At 43.2% G+C, this 15,583-nt stretch overlaps 1 long non-coding RNA gene across 1 annotated transcript; it reads right to left on the bottom strand.

The window, feature by feature from the left end:
* Positions 1 to 818: 818 nt before the first annotated feature.
* Positions 819 to 7,738, bottom strand: LOC129670323 (uncharacterized). Its single transcript, XR_008719162.1, has 5 exons — positions 7,705 to 7,738; positions 4,342 to 4,552; positions 3,997 to 4,247; positions 2,739 to 2,929; positions 819 to 1,874 (listed from the first exon to the last, which is right to left on the bottom strand). It is a non-coding gene; the product is annotated as an uncharacterized LOC129670323 (long non-coding RNA).
* Positions 7,739 to 15,583: the final 7,845 nt, after the last annotated feature.

Genomic DNA, 15,583 nt, shown 5'->3' with positions numbered 1-15,583 from the left:
CTCATTCCCTCCCAATCCCACCCTCCCTCCCTCATCTCCTCCCTGCCCCTTTCCAAGTCCACTGATTGAGGAGGACTGCCTCCCTTTTCATATGACCCTGTTTTATCAGGTATCTTCAGGACTGGCTGCAAAGTCCTCCTCTGTGGCCTAGCAGGACTGCTCCTCCCTTGGGGGGGGTGGGGAGGTCAAAGAGCCTGCCATTGAGTTCCTCTCAGAAATAGTCCCTGTTCCCCTTACTATGGGAAAACAATTGGTTACTGAGCTACCACAGGCTATATCCAAGCAGAGGTTCTAGGTTATATTCATCGTTAAGTAGTCTTGTGTAGGGAATTATGACAAGAAAAAAAAATGCACATGCTAGCACAGAAGCAATTAAAACAGTCTTTCAATCTATAGTTGGTTGCATGTGTTAGCCAAGTATTAGAATAAAGTAGCATGTGCATGCTGAATGTGTCTTGTTGATTTCTGAAACCTTCTGTAACCATGCTCTGGGGCTGGAGAGATGGCTCAGTGGTTAAGAGCACTTGCTGCTCTTGCAGAGAACCCGGGTCCAGTTCCTAGCAGCCACACCAAGCAGCTCATCAGCACCTGGAACTCCAACTCCTGGGGAGCCAATGTCCTCTTCTGAGCTCTGTGGGCACCTTCATACATGTGATTGCACAGGCACACACATACGAGCTTCAAGAATGACCAGCCCAAACAGTGGTTGTGACGCTAGAAGCTCACAAAGGATATATTTGCCATAAAAAATATAAAACAAAAACAAGAAAGGAAAAGAAAGAAAATTATTGTGTCATTTACCCGCCATGATAGTTTTTACTGACTGTCAGCTCGAGGGGCAAAGACTCACCTTCGGGACCAAGCTGTGGGCATGTCTCTGAGAGAGTGTCTAGATTCGGTTTCATTAAAGTGGTGAGGCCCACCTGAACTGTGGCCGGCAACCTCCCCAGGACTCGGGTCCAAATGAAAACAGAGAACGAGCTTAGCACAGCACTCTTCTTTCTTTACTTCCTGACTGAAGACACAGTGAGCCGCCTGCTTCAACGTCCCGCCTCCATGATTGCCCACCATGATAGACGCACCATGCCGACAGAAGCCCAAGCCGGCCCTTCTCTCCTTCAGCTGTTCTGGTCAGGCACTCAGTAACAAGGAGAAAAGTAACTAGTACACTCATTAATGTCCCCCCCAAACCAGTTGGAGGTGTATGTGGCCCTCTTTCAAATTGACATCCTGGCTCTTATAGGCCCGTAATAAAATTAGGAGCTGATGAGTTTTTGCTATATTATGCCAAAAGGATATAAAATCTGAGTTTATAAGCACAATGGGGTATTTCAGATTAATTTCCTGTTTGTTTTATATTGACTTTACAAGTCTAGGGGCAGAAGATCCTCTTTATAGACCAGGATTCACCCGGGAACACTGCTATCCGCTGACAAGGTATCAGCAGCCTCCCTGGGAAAGTAGTACCGTGAAATGGATGGCAGATGTGTAGACATTGCAAAATGGCATTATCTTCCACATCATTCATACTTCAGACGTGCACAGTCAAGTTCTCAAAAACAACCCCATTTTCAGTAAGTTTACTCTCTGGCATCTGGCTCCATCCAAAGCTGTTCCATCCCATGGACTCCACGGTGCATATGCCCAAACAAACTTTATATTCCTTTTAATCTTCTATACTTCTCTTGCTTTCATGTCATAGAGATTACCTAATAGCCACTTTTTTTTTTTTTCTGGTATTTCAAGCGGCTTTGCTCAAATATATTGTTCTCACCTAAGCCCTGGGATCGCTGTGAAATGCTGAGCCATGTGCACCTAAAAGAAAAACTGTCCTCACGTCATCTTCCATGCAGGTTCGAGCCACACTGGCGCTCCTACTTGGGGAGTAGAATGCATTATCTTTGTAAGGTGAAGTAACAAAGCAGTGGTTTTTACATTTTTACTAAAAAAAAATCCATTTAAGCTGGCATGTTACTTTGTTATCTAGGTTTTCTTTGACTCTGCTAAGACATTTAAACCGCAGAACCAGGACTGCATTTTGTCACATGCAGCAATAGGCTCCAAGAGCCCAGCAAGAAATATGAGCGTTTTTTTTCCCATCCTGCCCTCTAATAATTTTTCCATAATGTTTTTAATATATGCGTCCGCGCATGTCTGTATGTGTACCATATGTATGCAGGTGCCCACGGGGGTCAGAAGGGGGCACCAGATTCCCTGGAGCTGCTTGACATGAGTGCTGGGAACTGAACCTGGGTCCTCTGCAAAACGGCGAACCCCCCTACTCCTAACAACTTCTTGATGCGCCCTAATGATCCCTGTCTTCCTCCTCTTCTTACTGCTTATCTCCAACCCCAAGAAACCGCTCCTCTGCTTTCCATTACTGTAGATCAGTTTGCATGTATGGGATTTTCTGTGAATGGAAAGGCAGACTATTCTTTTTGGTAGGTGTGACTCCATTTACACCAGTGGTCTGTTCCTTTATACGCTGAAGATGACCACTGAATGGAAATGCTGAGATTCTTTTGCGCGAGTACCTGTTTTCTATGGCTTATATTTGTCATTTCTTTGCCCTCTCCTTTCCCCTCTTTCCCTCCAGTCTCCAGTTTTAAGTGAGAACTTTGTAGGACTATTTTCCTCTTCTCTCTTAGCATAGCGAACATATTTCTTTTTATAATTTCTCTAGGAGTTACCCTAGCCTGTGTATAGGTAGTATGAATTATAATTAAATACAAACTCACCTTTTTTTCTGAAACAGAGTCTCATGATCTCATGTAGCCCACGCTGGCTTCAAACTTACTATATATCCAAGGATGACCTTGAACTCCTTGATTCTCCCTCCTCTTTCTCCCATGTGTTAGGACTATTGCCATGTCATGAGAGCTGACTTATTTCACTTTCTAGTAACCTTATGCTGCTCCAGGCTGTCGACCTAGAATAACAAAGAAGAGGGTCACAAAATGATAATATTTATTTGGGGAGAGTGGAGCAATGGCAACACAACGCATGTGCCATGGTAAACCATGGACAAATCCAAGGAGGCTGAGGCAAGAGGAAGTTTTTAAAGGTGAAATGGGAACTATCATGAGAGGTGTTTCAAAACAATGATCCTTGGCTATAAGGATCAATTGCGAGAGTGGCAGTTTAAGCAGATAGTTTCTCGGAAATGTCTTTACAGGAAGTCTGCTGACCCACATATAAAGTCACAGTTCTGTCAATCCTTTGTGGATTCATTACTATGATCAGTGAGATCTGCAAAAATCTCCTCCCTCACAGCCATCCTGCTTCCTTTCTCCTTTCTTTCCCGTATACAAGTATTTTTAGGGCTTCGCAAAACTGTCCCTGTACCAATTCTGATGACTTTGCAACGGGTAGTGGCGGAGGATAAGTGAGACCCTAATGTTTTCCTCTTACCTTTTAAACTGTCGTCCTCAGGCATGTCACATGTCTGCTCTTCGCATTTCACAATGCATTTACCTATTTCCCCCAAATATCTCATTTGTACCACCTCTTCCTGTATCTCCTATCACGTCAATTACTCATAACATACCTTCTGGAACTGTCACATGGAATTTGGGTCTTCTGCCTGGGTTTTTCCTTCACCATTTTCTTTTCTTTGCATCTCAGCATAAGGCTTCTGATCATTCCTTAGCCGTGCTGTTTGTCAAGGAGGCCCTCCGAGACTCCCCTTCACTTCTGTTGCCGTGTTTTAAACTCCCAACATTTCCTTAGATAGCATAGCAGTCTACATGTTTACTGCCTTTCTCCCCCTTTGAGCGTTGTTTGCTTTCCCCACTACAGATTTTAACACCGGAAACAGAATTCCTTAAGACTCCAAGTCTGATCGCGAAAAATTTACAACACATCACAACCTGGATCTTCTGTTTTCTTTGTCTCTTTGTTTCCCTCTTGTAATTTTTACTGGACCACGAACACGCTGTACTAGAGACACAAGAACTGAGCCTTTTGTGTTTATCTGAGGAGTTACAGGGTGCTTACTGTTTTCGGTAGCTGTAGGGCTGGGGCTTCGGTTTGCCTGAGCGCCCTTGTCTTTATCTCCTTTGCTGTTTTTTGATCTCCCTGAGAGCATCTTCTTAGAGCTGCTGCGTTGCATCTATTCACTGATGCGCCTTAGCCTGCCGATGTCAAAGAGGGGGAACCGCAGACAACTCTATGGTCAGTTCTTGGTCTTTTAGGGATAGCAAGATGATTTAGTGGGTAAAGCAAGCATGGCAAGCTGAGTCCAAACCCTGTAATCCACGTAAAAAGCATAAGCACCCAGGTAGATTTACAGAGATCCCTTTGTTGGGAAGCCAACAAGCCCACCCTCCCTTCCTGAATCACCGGCAGCTGGTGGAGAAGAAATATGAGCCGTCTACTGACATCAGAGCCACAGCACCCCGGCAGAGCCAGTTTCTCCCAGCCACCCGTCAAAGGCACTGCTGCATCCACACATCCAGACTGGCTGTCGGGCCTGGCCTCTTCACAGCCACTCTGCTAGTGTTGGCTGCTAATAACACTTATTTTTTCTCTCTCTCTCTGGAATCCAAGGTCACTGCAAAACATTTTCCAAAGAAGAAATTAAATTTAAAATAAGAATAATGTGAGGCTTATTCAATGTGTCCAGCTCTCAGCTGTCATTTAGTGTCTGTGTCTTTTGGCCAGCCTAGTCTTTCTAAATACCATTTCTTCATAAGTCAAGAAAAGTAATAGTTTTGTTTTTGTTTGTTTGCTTTTGTTTTTGTTTTGTTTTTGAGACAGGGTCTCACTGTAGATCCTCAGCTGGCCTGAAACTTGCTACCTGGGCCAGGCTAGCCTTGAACTCACAGAGACCTACCTGCTTCTGCCTCCTGAGTGCTAGAATTAAAGGTGTGAGCCACCACACCTGGCCCCATGTGTGATTTTCAAAGGATGAAAGGAGAAAATGTTCCTTCAAGTCCTGAGCATAGCACCTGATTCCCCGAGCCACTCAATAAATACTCTGCATTTTCCCCTTTTCCACAGCAAACTAGACTTTCTTGTCAAACTTGTAGAGTGTTAGGCTGATGCTATCTTACAGCCGGGACCATATAGCTGAAAGAGTTAGGAGGAAAGGTGGGCTTATGAGAGTCATTTGAGAAAGAAGATGAAGGAACCAAACAAGTAAAGATTCCTTTTCTGTTTGAGACAAGGTTTCATATAGCCCAGGCTGAACCCCTACTTGCTACTTAGCTGCAGTACCTATCTTGAGCTACCTAGATTGAGCTTCTCATCTTTCTACTCCTACATCACAAGTAATTACAGACAGCTGCAACCATGCCTAGGCTCCAAGGAGCCTTAAAATCTGTAAACTGAGAAATGTTTGAACACGTATTTAAAATCAGATCCCAGACAACAAATAAGCACAGTGAGACTTAGATTCCTTTATGCCGCAATCACAGGAGGAAGGATGTCATGAGTAGACCCTGTTGCCCAGCCAAGGCAGTAACATATGTCCACGCAACCACAAGTCCTCTGATAGACCTTGGGTAGCCAGATGGGGGTGGACTCCTGTCCACAGGGGAAGAGGATTAAAAAGGTAGCCTTACAAAAGGAGCTAAATTCCGGAGCTCAAATAAACTGAGCTGCAGAAACACTCCAAAAGTCCATAGGAACTCCTTTAGGGGAAGGTTCCCTTGGTGATTATGTTGTTGCTGGAAATTTAACCTCCTGGTTTCTCATCACACAAAATCAGAAGACAGTGGTCAAACTTCTAGCTATTCATTCATTATATTTGATCACCCTTGGACAACACCAGTTTCTCCATCTTTGGAAAGTATCAATCTATGATTAATGACATCAGCAGCAACAGTTGAAAGAATAAGCTGTCCTGAAAAGTAAGTAAATCAAAGCTCTTGTACTAAAAATATGATGACTGGGTTTGAGTGAAGAAAGATTATCTATTTATTTATTTATTTATTTATTTATTTATTTATTTATTTATTTTTATTTAACCCATTTTTCTGAGTTCCGGATGAAGATCCAAGAGTTTGGTCGCTGGACAAAGGCCCTGGTAAATATTTATTGTTCTAAAACGTCTTAGAACATTTCCAAACATCAACGTAAGACAAAAGTCCCCAACAGATGACAGTACTTAAATATAGCCGTCAACTTAAAAATGACTTGCTTAGGCATCTTCACTTTGTAAAAAGAAAAGGAGAGATGGGAAAGCAATGGATAATTAATGGCACTTCCTGACTCCCAAACCATACTTCCACGTGACATGGTACTAGCTACGTTGGTGTGGTGTTGATTTTTAGACTACAAATAGTTTCATCGCTAAAGTTTTCTGCTAAGCTCGCATGAGGACCTGAGCTCAGCCCCTCAGCATCTATACAATGTGTAGCTGTAATCTCATCCCTGGGGACGTGGAGGCAGAAGGATCTGGAGGCTGGCTGGCCTGCTAGTCTAGGTTCAGTGGCTGACCTTGTCTAAAAAAGTAAGGTGAAGAGTCCACAGAAGAAGGCAATCCATAACTACCACTACACGCACATATATATACCACGTGTGTACATCACACACACATTTTAAATATCAATGAATAAAAACTGGGATTATTACAGAACATTTCAAAACTGATCATCACCAAAATATAATCACTTTCCTTCCAACTAAGACCTAAAGTATTTCTGGCTTTGGTCTACCACCTCTTAGTCTTTGCTCCGAAGTGAGAATATACGCGTATATTTATAAGGTTCTGATAATAATGCATATTGTTATGATGATACTTTAAGAATCACTTGTATTGCCATTAAGTCTTTATTAGCATAGCTTTTGAAGAAGATATATAATAATTAATATATTTCTTTGTTGTTGAACTTTTTCACTCTTCCTACTTTATTTTATTTTTCTTTTTACAATTTTTCATAGAAAATGGGCTGAGAAATAAACTAGGGAAACAATACCCTTCACAATAGCCACAAATTACATAAAGTACCTTGGTGTGACTCTAACCAAGCAAATGAAAGACCTGTATGAAAAAACTTCAAGTCTCTGAAGAAATAAATTGAAGAAGATATCAGAAGATGGAAAGATCTCCCGTGCTCATGGATCAGTAGGATTAACATAGTGAAAATGGCTATCCTACCAAAAGCAACCTACAGATTTAATGCAATTCCCATCAAAATACCAACACAATTTTTTACAGACATTGAAAGAACAATTCTCGATTTCATATGAAAAAACAAAAATAACCCAGAATAGCTAAAACAATCCTGTTCAATAAAAGATCTTCTGGAGGTATCTCCATTCCAGATCTCAAGCTGTACTAGAGAGCAGCAGTAATAAAAACAGCATGGTACTGGCATAGAAACAGATTGGTGGATCAGTGGAATTGAAAAGAAGACCCAGAAATAAAGCCACATACCTATGGAAACTTAATTTTTGACCAAGAAGCCAAAACCATACAATGGAAAAAAGACAGCATCTTCAACAAATGGTGCTGGTCTAACTGGATGTCTACATGATAAAAAATTGCAAATAGATCCATGTTTATCGCCCTGTACAAAGTTAAAGTGTGTACTTATAAAGGAATGCTTCCAGGTTGGCTATGTTTTCTTTGACATAGTGAATGTAAAAAGGCAGGATTTCCAGGGAGGATGGAAATCCTAAATGTAATTAATACAAATGTAATAGAGTTGTGCATGTGACTGAGGGACTGAGCCTGTTTGTGGAAAGCACAGGACTTACTCTTTTCCTGCTGCTAAGGTAGAGCAGAAAGGAATGAGGAGGTGTGATCGACATGCTGATATCCAGTATTGTCTGCTACTGATGACTGTGAGGGTCTCCTGAAAGGATTTGATAGTTTGGGATCCAGAGAGCGAGAAGCCCTTTCATCTCCAATCCCGTTTACACATATAGACCACAAGAACAAAATTCAAACAGCGAAAGCATTATTTCCATTGAGACTATTTTTTTTTTTTTAGGGCAACAACTATTGCCTTTCCTCCTGGTGTGTTAACTGCCTATATAAAGTGCCTAGGAAAGAAGCTAGAAATAATGACTTCGTTGTATCAAAATCAGCCTTGATTTAGTGAGAGAATAAGCTAACACCATACAAATATTTCCTTAGACTTGTGCTTTCAAAATTAAAGTATCATCATGAATATGAACAATGTACCATTACTTAGTTAACATACAGAGCAAGAATAGTGTTGTGCATTTAGAATTCCATGTGCACAGTTGATTTGGACTATGGGAAACATGAAGGGAGGGTACAGGTGAATACTAGGGAGATTTTGAATATCTTTTGTGGACTTCATTATAGACAGATAGCACTTGGGGCTGGAGAGATGGCTCAGTGTCTAAAAGCACAAAAAAGAGCCAGGCTCAGCTCCAAGCACCATAACTCCAGGTCCAGAAGATCCACTCCCTCTTTTGGCCTCTGTAGGCCCCAGGCATACAGGTGGTGCACAGGCATAGATAGAGACAAAACGCATTATACATAACATAAAGACAAACAGATCTAAATAAATAAAAAAAAATCAAAAAGAATGACTGCTACTAAAATGAGGGAAGCTAATAGGTGCTGGTGAAGACATGGGGGAAAAGGAACCTGCACACTGAGTTAGTAAGAAAAACAATACGAACGCAGCTCAAAAAATTAACAGTAGACCTAGCCTATAACCCAGAAATCCCACCACCGGGTGTGTAAGGGAACGATATCAGTATTTCAAAAAGTGTTTACACTCTCACATCCTTGGGAAAACTATTCAAGATTACCAAGAAGTGGAACAAAGCTAGGTATCCATGGATGGATAAAAGGATAAAGAAGATGCAATATATAAGCACCATGGAATATTAATTTGCCATAAGAAGAAGAGAATCATCATTTGCAACAAGATGAATAGAAATGGGAAAGATTAAGTGAGATAAACCAGGTAAAAAAAATTTTTAAGGTGACCATGTAGAATTGAGAGTAAGGAACATAATTCTCAGAAGAGAATAATGGGAAAAGTTGTTCATGGAGCCAAGCCACAGTTAGAGGGGAGAAAGAAGCTCTCACATCAGCTGCAGGAGGGTGACTACAGACGTGATGTGCTATGTATTTTGCCTCAGAGAAATGTGTCTGAGGAGACAGATATGCATACCCTGTGTTGAACACTGCACAGTGTCTGCCTCTGCTTTAACTTATGGTATCATAAATACATACCAGTTTAGGTGCCTGTTAAACATTTCAAAGTGCAAAGAAACAGACGAAAGGATAGTATCTTTGTCACACACAGTATCACCTCATCACCTCCGCCAGGTACATTGGCCACACAGCATGTTTAACGATACTGAAAAAAGAACCAGGGAGGTGAAAAGAAGTAGGAAGCCAGCCAGAGTAGTGCCTGTCTGCAATGCCAGCACCCTAGTGGCTGAGCCAAGAACATTGCAAGTCCAAGGATAGCCAGGACTATGAGTGAGACTGTCAAAAAGAAATGAGAAAGGAAAGAAGGAAGGTGGGAGGAAGGGAAGGAAAAGGAAGGGAGGAAGTCCTCTTGGGCCTTAATTTTCTCTACAGCCTTCAGGCAAGTAATACAATCATCTCCCTATCAGAGGATCAGGTGGGGAAACAAAAATCAGTAGGCTACAATGAGGAAAATGGAGGAGGGAGAAGGAAAGGGGGCAAAGGAAGGAGGGGGAGGAAAAGGAGCTACTCATAATCCAGACCCCCTCCAAAAACACCTTAAGTAAAAAAATACACTACAGAGATGGGGAGGTGGCTGGGTTGGAAAACTGTTTCCTTGCGAGCATGGGGACCTGAATTCAATATCCAAAGCACTAGGAGCCCCAGGCCAGCAAGAGGCCATGTCTGAAAAGGATGAAGTGGATGGAGAATGAGGAATGAACCCCTGATGCTGTCCTCTGGTTTTCATACTCACATACGTATGAAAGCACACATACGAGCATGTATACATACACAAAAACACAAAGAAAAAAATAAAAACAAAAATATTAGAGATTAAGGTAAAATTGAGTATTTGCGCTATACTATAAAAATATAAGATCAATAAAAACAAAAGAAGATTAGGCCATATATAATGACTGCAACTGGAGATAATAACCAGAAAAATTCTTTAGACCATGTGATATAATGTTGCACACTTAATTAAAAGGAATCTACTCCCAGTAAACACACACACACACACACACACACACACACACTGAAACTCATATACATGACCAAAGCAGAGCTGTCTAGATAGAATTATCTTAAGAACAAGAAGTTATTGTCTTAAGCCTATTTGAAAGATCTCTATGGGTCAAAGACTTCATGGTCAACAAATAATTGGAGCAATGTGACACAGCTATCTACAGAGACATTACATGTACTTTTATTTTTTTCATAAACATAAAAAGGTCAGGCTAACATCCAGGAATAAGAACTCAAATGCATCAAGATCTCTTGCCAGTGAAACCCCACCATTTTGTGAAGAACCAATGCTTAGCCTTATTGCCTTAAAAAAAAAAGTAGGGAGATGAGAATCAGTCAGGAGCCCTCTGAATTCACCCAGCCTTCAAACACCTCCGCATTAGTTACTCTTCTCTGTGCTGTAACAAAACGCCCTACAGATGCAACGTAAGAGAGGAACAGATCATTTCAGCTCACATTTTGGAGGGTCCAGTCCACCATGGTGTGGTAAACAGTGATTGGCACAGCCCTGACAGTGGTGGTAGGCGCTGGCTCACATCTTAGCTGATCAGACCTGAGATCATGAGCTGTCTATGCAACAAGATCCATCACTGGCAGCTTACACCTATCAATTAGGCATCAAGCACCAAAAGTTTCATGGTCTCCCAAAAACAGCATCAACAGCTGCGGATGAAGATGAAAATGCTTGAGTTTTTAGGGGACATCTTACATTCAAACCATATCAATATATTATCACATACAAAAAAAATCCATATTGCAAACACAAAGTGCTCAATATTTTAGTGATTTTCATAGTGTTTAGTTACTTACAGGTCATTGTCATTTTTCATAAGGATGGCTTTGAGCTTATTATGTATTAGACGTTGGACTTCTGATCTTCTTGCCTCTACCTCCTGAGTGCTGGCACTACAAAAGTATGTCAGGACACCTGGCTTATGGCAAATTCAGGAATATAACCCAATGTCTTAGTTAGGGTTTTTATTGCTGTGATAAAACACAGAGACCAAAAGCAATTTGGAGAGGAAAGGATTTATTTCCGTTTACAGCTAGTAGTCCATCATTCATGGCATTCAGGTCAGGAACTCAAGGCAGGACCCTGGAGGCAGACTGATACAGAGCTCTAGGAAGAATGCTACTTACTGGCTTGCTCCTCAGGGACTGCTCAGCCTGCTTTCTTATTGCACCCAGGACCACAATCCCAAGGGTGGCACTTTCCACAGCAATCTGGACCCTCTCAAACCAATCATCAATAAATAAAACGCACCACAGGCTTGTCCACAGGCCAATTCAGAACGTATATTTTCTCCATTGAGGTTCCTTCTTCCCCCAAAGACTCCAGCTTGTGTCAAGTTAACATGAAACTAGCCAGCAAAGCAGGGCTTCAGGCATGTTAGCTGACTACTCCACCAACTGAGCTGTAGCCCCTAACCCTGTTGTTCTGAATTTTCACTGTCGTGAGAAGGCACTGTTCAGGTTACCCATCCAATTATCTCAGCAGTCATGGAAACAGGATGGAATCCCAGTGATCAACATGTAATCAGATATTCACAAATGAGCTTCATCTTTGAAGCCAATCAGTAGCCATAGTGAAGATCTGGACAGCTCTTGATGGTCTCTCTTTGTGCCTCTGTCTGAATGAGTACTAGAAGAGAGAGCTAAGAGTAAAAAACATTTCTACAAGGAATGACTTTCCTGTGACCAGGATAAGAAGCAGCTGCTCTTAAACCTTTCCACTAGTCAACACCTTCCTTTAGGGACATGTAAACCATTCAGCCAGTGGGGACCCTCCCCTCTAAAGCCTGCAAATCAAGACAGGCTTACCTCACACACGCACACACCTGAGTGCCAGCCAATCAATGGAAGGCTCAGAGAATAGCCTAGTCTCTGCCTCTTTAGCTATATCTCAACGTTCTCCATTCTCTGAACCCCACACCTTTTAACAGCCTTATCTAAGACCACCAAGCCTCTTCTGCCCAGACACCATGTGGCCATCAGCACTGTAATCGTGAACTCAGCTTCAGTTCTCGCTGTCTGTTTTGAAATCCGATGCTGAGCACTGGTCTCATCACTCTGTAACAAGATCTCTCCATGAAGACAGAGGATGTACCATTACGATACACACAGGGTTGGAAGAGCCATGAAGGCAAGTAGGGATGAAGGAAACTTGGAGATTAATTCATTCAGATGAGCCATCAGCTTATAAACTAGTGCCTGTAGGAAGCGTGTGCTTAACCCATGAATAGCCTTCTCCCAGGCACTGGAAAGCATCCAGGATGAAGATGCCATTGGATACAAATAGTAATGAACTTAAAGAGAGATCACAACGAGGTAAATGCAGATTACAGTCAGTAACAGAAAGATAATACAGCAGGGTGAAGAGACAGAAGCTAACAGCCAAGGGATACCTGTCTTAGTAGACTGGGGGATCATCTGAGGTAGGTCAAGCCAAACCTGCCAGGCCTGGGAATACACCAAGTACAGGGACCACAGTGACTGACAGTGAGTCTCGGCTCCGACTGCTCATCCTAAAAGAAAGGTTTGTGCTCCAACCGTGTATCAAACTACTCGTTCCTGAACTCTGAAACCTCAGTGAGATTAGCAGTGGCTGTGCCATTGTGGATGCTTGATTTCTTTTTATTTAAAGTGTGGGGGAGGAAAAAAAGAGACAGATCTAGAGGTGTGTCTATGGCTGGCCAGATGTTTGTTCTCATAAGACACAGTGAGGGGAAGAGAAGAGTGGTAAACCACCTGCCAGGGAGGAAAACAAGGACCAGATGGTGGTGTTTGCCACCTCCCTCACCTTTGCATATGTGAGGAATGCTTGCGAAATTTCTAGGAACCGAGCAGCAGATAAAAAAAAAAAAAAAAGTATGAAAGTACTAGCAACAACAGCATCTCTGCCTAATCATACTTGAGCTGGAAATAGAAAACCCAGCTTATCATACCCTTCCAAGCCTGTCACTGGCAGTAATCAGAGCCTAGAAGAGATGGGGAGGAGTGCTTTGGGGAGTCTGGTTCCTGTTAGGGCTTCCCAGCAGAGAAATGAATGACCGTGAAACAGAGCTGCCTCTGAGGCAGGTGTAGAGATGAAGGCAGGACCTTCTGGGGAATGGTGAGCAGGAAGCATTCTGAAGGAGTCTGGCAGCATGAGTCGGGACAGGTGGGCTGTCTTGGGGTTCTACTCTGGCCAGGTGTAGGTCTCCTCTAGGCCGGGGCTTCCCCTCTGTGGAAATGAAGGATGTGGCCACAGTGGTAGTTTCCCGATGTACTTTCTCAGTATGGAGCCCTTGCTGCAAATGGTATCTTATACAGCGCTCAAAGCGAAAGCTGTCAGACACAGTAACTCTGGTGAAGGAGTAGTGGACCCAGAAGCCTATCCATTATTCATTTCTCAATCCCAGGATTTCTTACTGAAATATGTATTTTTGTTTATTTCTTTTTTTATATGTATACAAGTGGGCGCATGCGTGTGTGAGGTGTGTGCCAGAGGTTGGTCTCGGCTGCCATTCCTCAAGACCTATCTACCTACTTTTTTTGTTTGTTTAGAGACTTATTTATTTTTATGTGTATGCATGGTTTGTCCACATACATGCATGTGCACCACTTGTGTGCCTGGTGCCTGTGGAGCAAGAAGAGGGCATTGGATTCCCCTAGAACTGGAGTTATAAGGGGTTGTGAGCCACCAAGTGGTTGCTGGGAACAAAACCTAGGTCCTCTGGAAGAGCAGCCAATATTCTTAACTGCCATGCCATTTCCCTAGCCCCTTGTTTGCTTTTTTGAGGTCTCTCTTTTTGGCCAGGAGCTCTCCAATAGACTAGGCTAGTTGGCCAGTGAGGCCTAGGGGGAAAGAAACAGAAATGGTTTGTCCCCACCACCCAACACTGGGATTCCAAGCGTGAGCCATGGTGCCAGTTCTTGATACTGATATTGGAGATCAAACTCAGGTCCTCATGATTGACAGTGATCACTCTCCCAGCCGGGCTTGATCTCTGAGGCCTCTTCCAGTCTTGTCTCTGTTTTGTGCCGTGCTGTGTTCTTACTGTCCCTAAGAAACATCAGAGGGCAAAACAAACACATGTCTCAGCTCTCATGGGATTTATAACCTAATGAAAGGAAACAGGATAAGTAAATATAGTAAGTCAACAAAGTATATGGTATATTGACAGGTGATAGCTGTATCAGAGAAAAAAAATTGAGAGACCAGGGAAGAGGATTTCCCCAAAGCAGGGGTCCAGAGAAAGCTGAGATGGAGGGAGACAGAGGGAAGAACTCAGAGAAGAAGCTAATCCTCGTGTGGATTGGAGGAGGCAGCCAGGAAACCACCAAACTGATACCTGGCAGGAGAGGTGGGTAGAGCTTGAACAGGGGCCTCCTGTGGACGCATATCTTGATGCTGGAGGAACAGCAAGGCTATCATGGTACAGGAGCAGTGAGGGGGAGGGGAAGTAATGGAGTCAAGACTGAAGAGAAAGTGGGGGCTTGATGATTCAAGGCCTTCGGTCTTGTCAGGAATTTGGCTTTCACACTGAGTGAAAGTAAGACTCCTCCATGAAGGGTTTTTACAAAAAGAGAGGCCTCCCGGGCCTTCTGCTTCGACAGACTCATCCTTGCTGCTTATTGAACAAAAATGAGCTAGCCATGGCAGTGGAAGCAGAGACCAGTGAGGAGGCCCGTGGCTAATTTAGACCAGACTATGAGAAGGCTCAGACCAGTGCAGTGGCAGGCCCCGAGAAATGAGTCCTAGGTTTCAAGGTCCAGCCCTTCGCCTCCTCCTCTATTCATGTAGCTGCCTCTTTTGATCCCCTGGAACCTGATGGAGCTTCTAAAAACACAGTTTCAGTGCACAGGCCAGGTGACCTGCCTCCCTTCTTTCTGGCTGTGGATCCCAGCTCCAGGGAGGCCAGAGCACTTACTCCTTATCTGAAGGGTGGCGTGATCTGCTAGGCCTCATTTTATTTCCGGCTCAGACACCTGAACTCTGAACAGTGGGAAGCATTTGCTTATAAGCCAACATCAATACGTAGCCCAAACCACTTCTACGCCAGCTACGTAGGCTTTAGGGGCAAATGAGGCTGTTCTTGCCTCATTTGGTCCCTGGTGTGTGTGCTCTTGCCCTTCCTCCTCTGGATGACAGGAAGGGGACCAGCATTCTGTTGAGATTTCAGAACACAAGATGGCCTAAAGTGCTTGCCATGCAAACATGAGAACCTGTTTGGTCCCCAAAACTCTCATAAAAAAGCCAGGTATATCCGAATGCATCTGTAATCTGTCCTAATTGGGGAGCTGCAGGCTCAGTGAGAACACTGTCTCAAAAAATAAAGTGGAGAACAACTGAAGAAGATACCTAACCTGGACTTCTGGCCACTTCACCCACATGCATGTGTTCCTGCACAAACATGCGCGCGCGCGCGCGCGCACACACACACACAC

This window comes from Psammomys obesus, unplaced genomic scaffold (genome assembly GCF_907164565.1).
Source record: "Psammomys obesus unplaced genomic scaffold, mPsaObe1.curated_primary_1811, whole genome shotgun sequence".
Lineage (NCBI taxonomy): Eukaryota > Metazoa > Chordata > Mammalia > Rodentia > Muridae > Psammomys > Psammomys obesus.
Note: the sequence above shows the minus strand (reverse complement) of the source record. Positions and strands in the feature narration are given on the sequence as shown.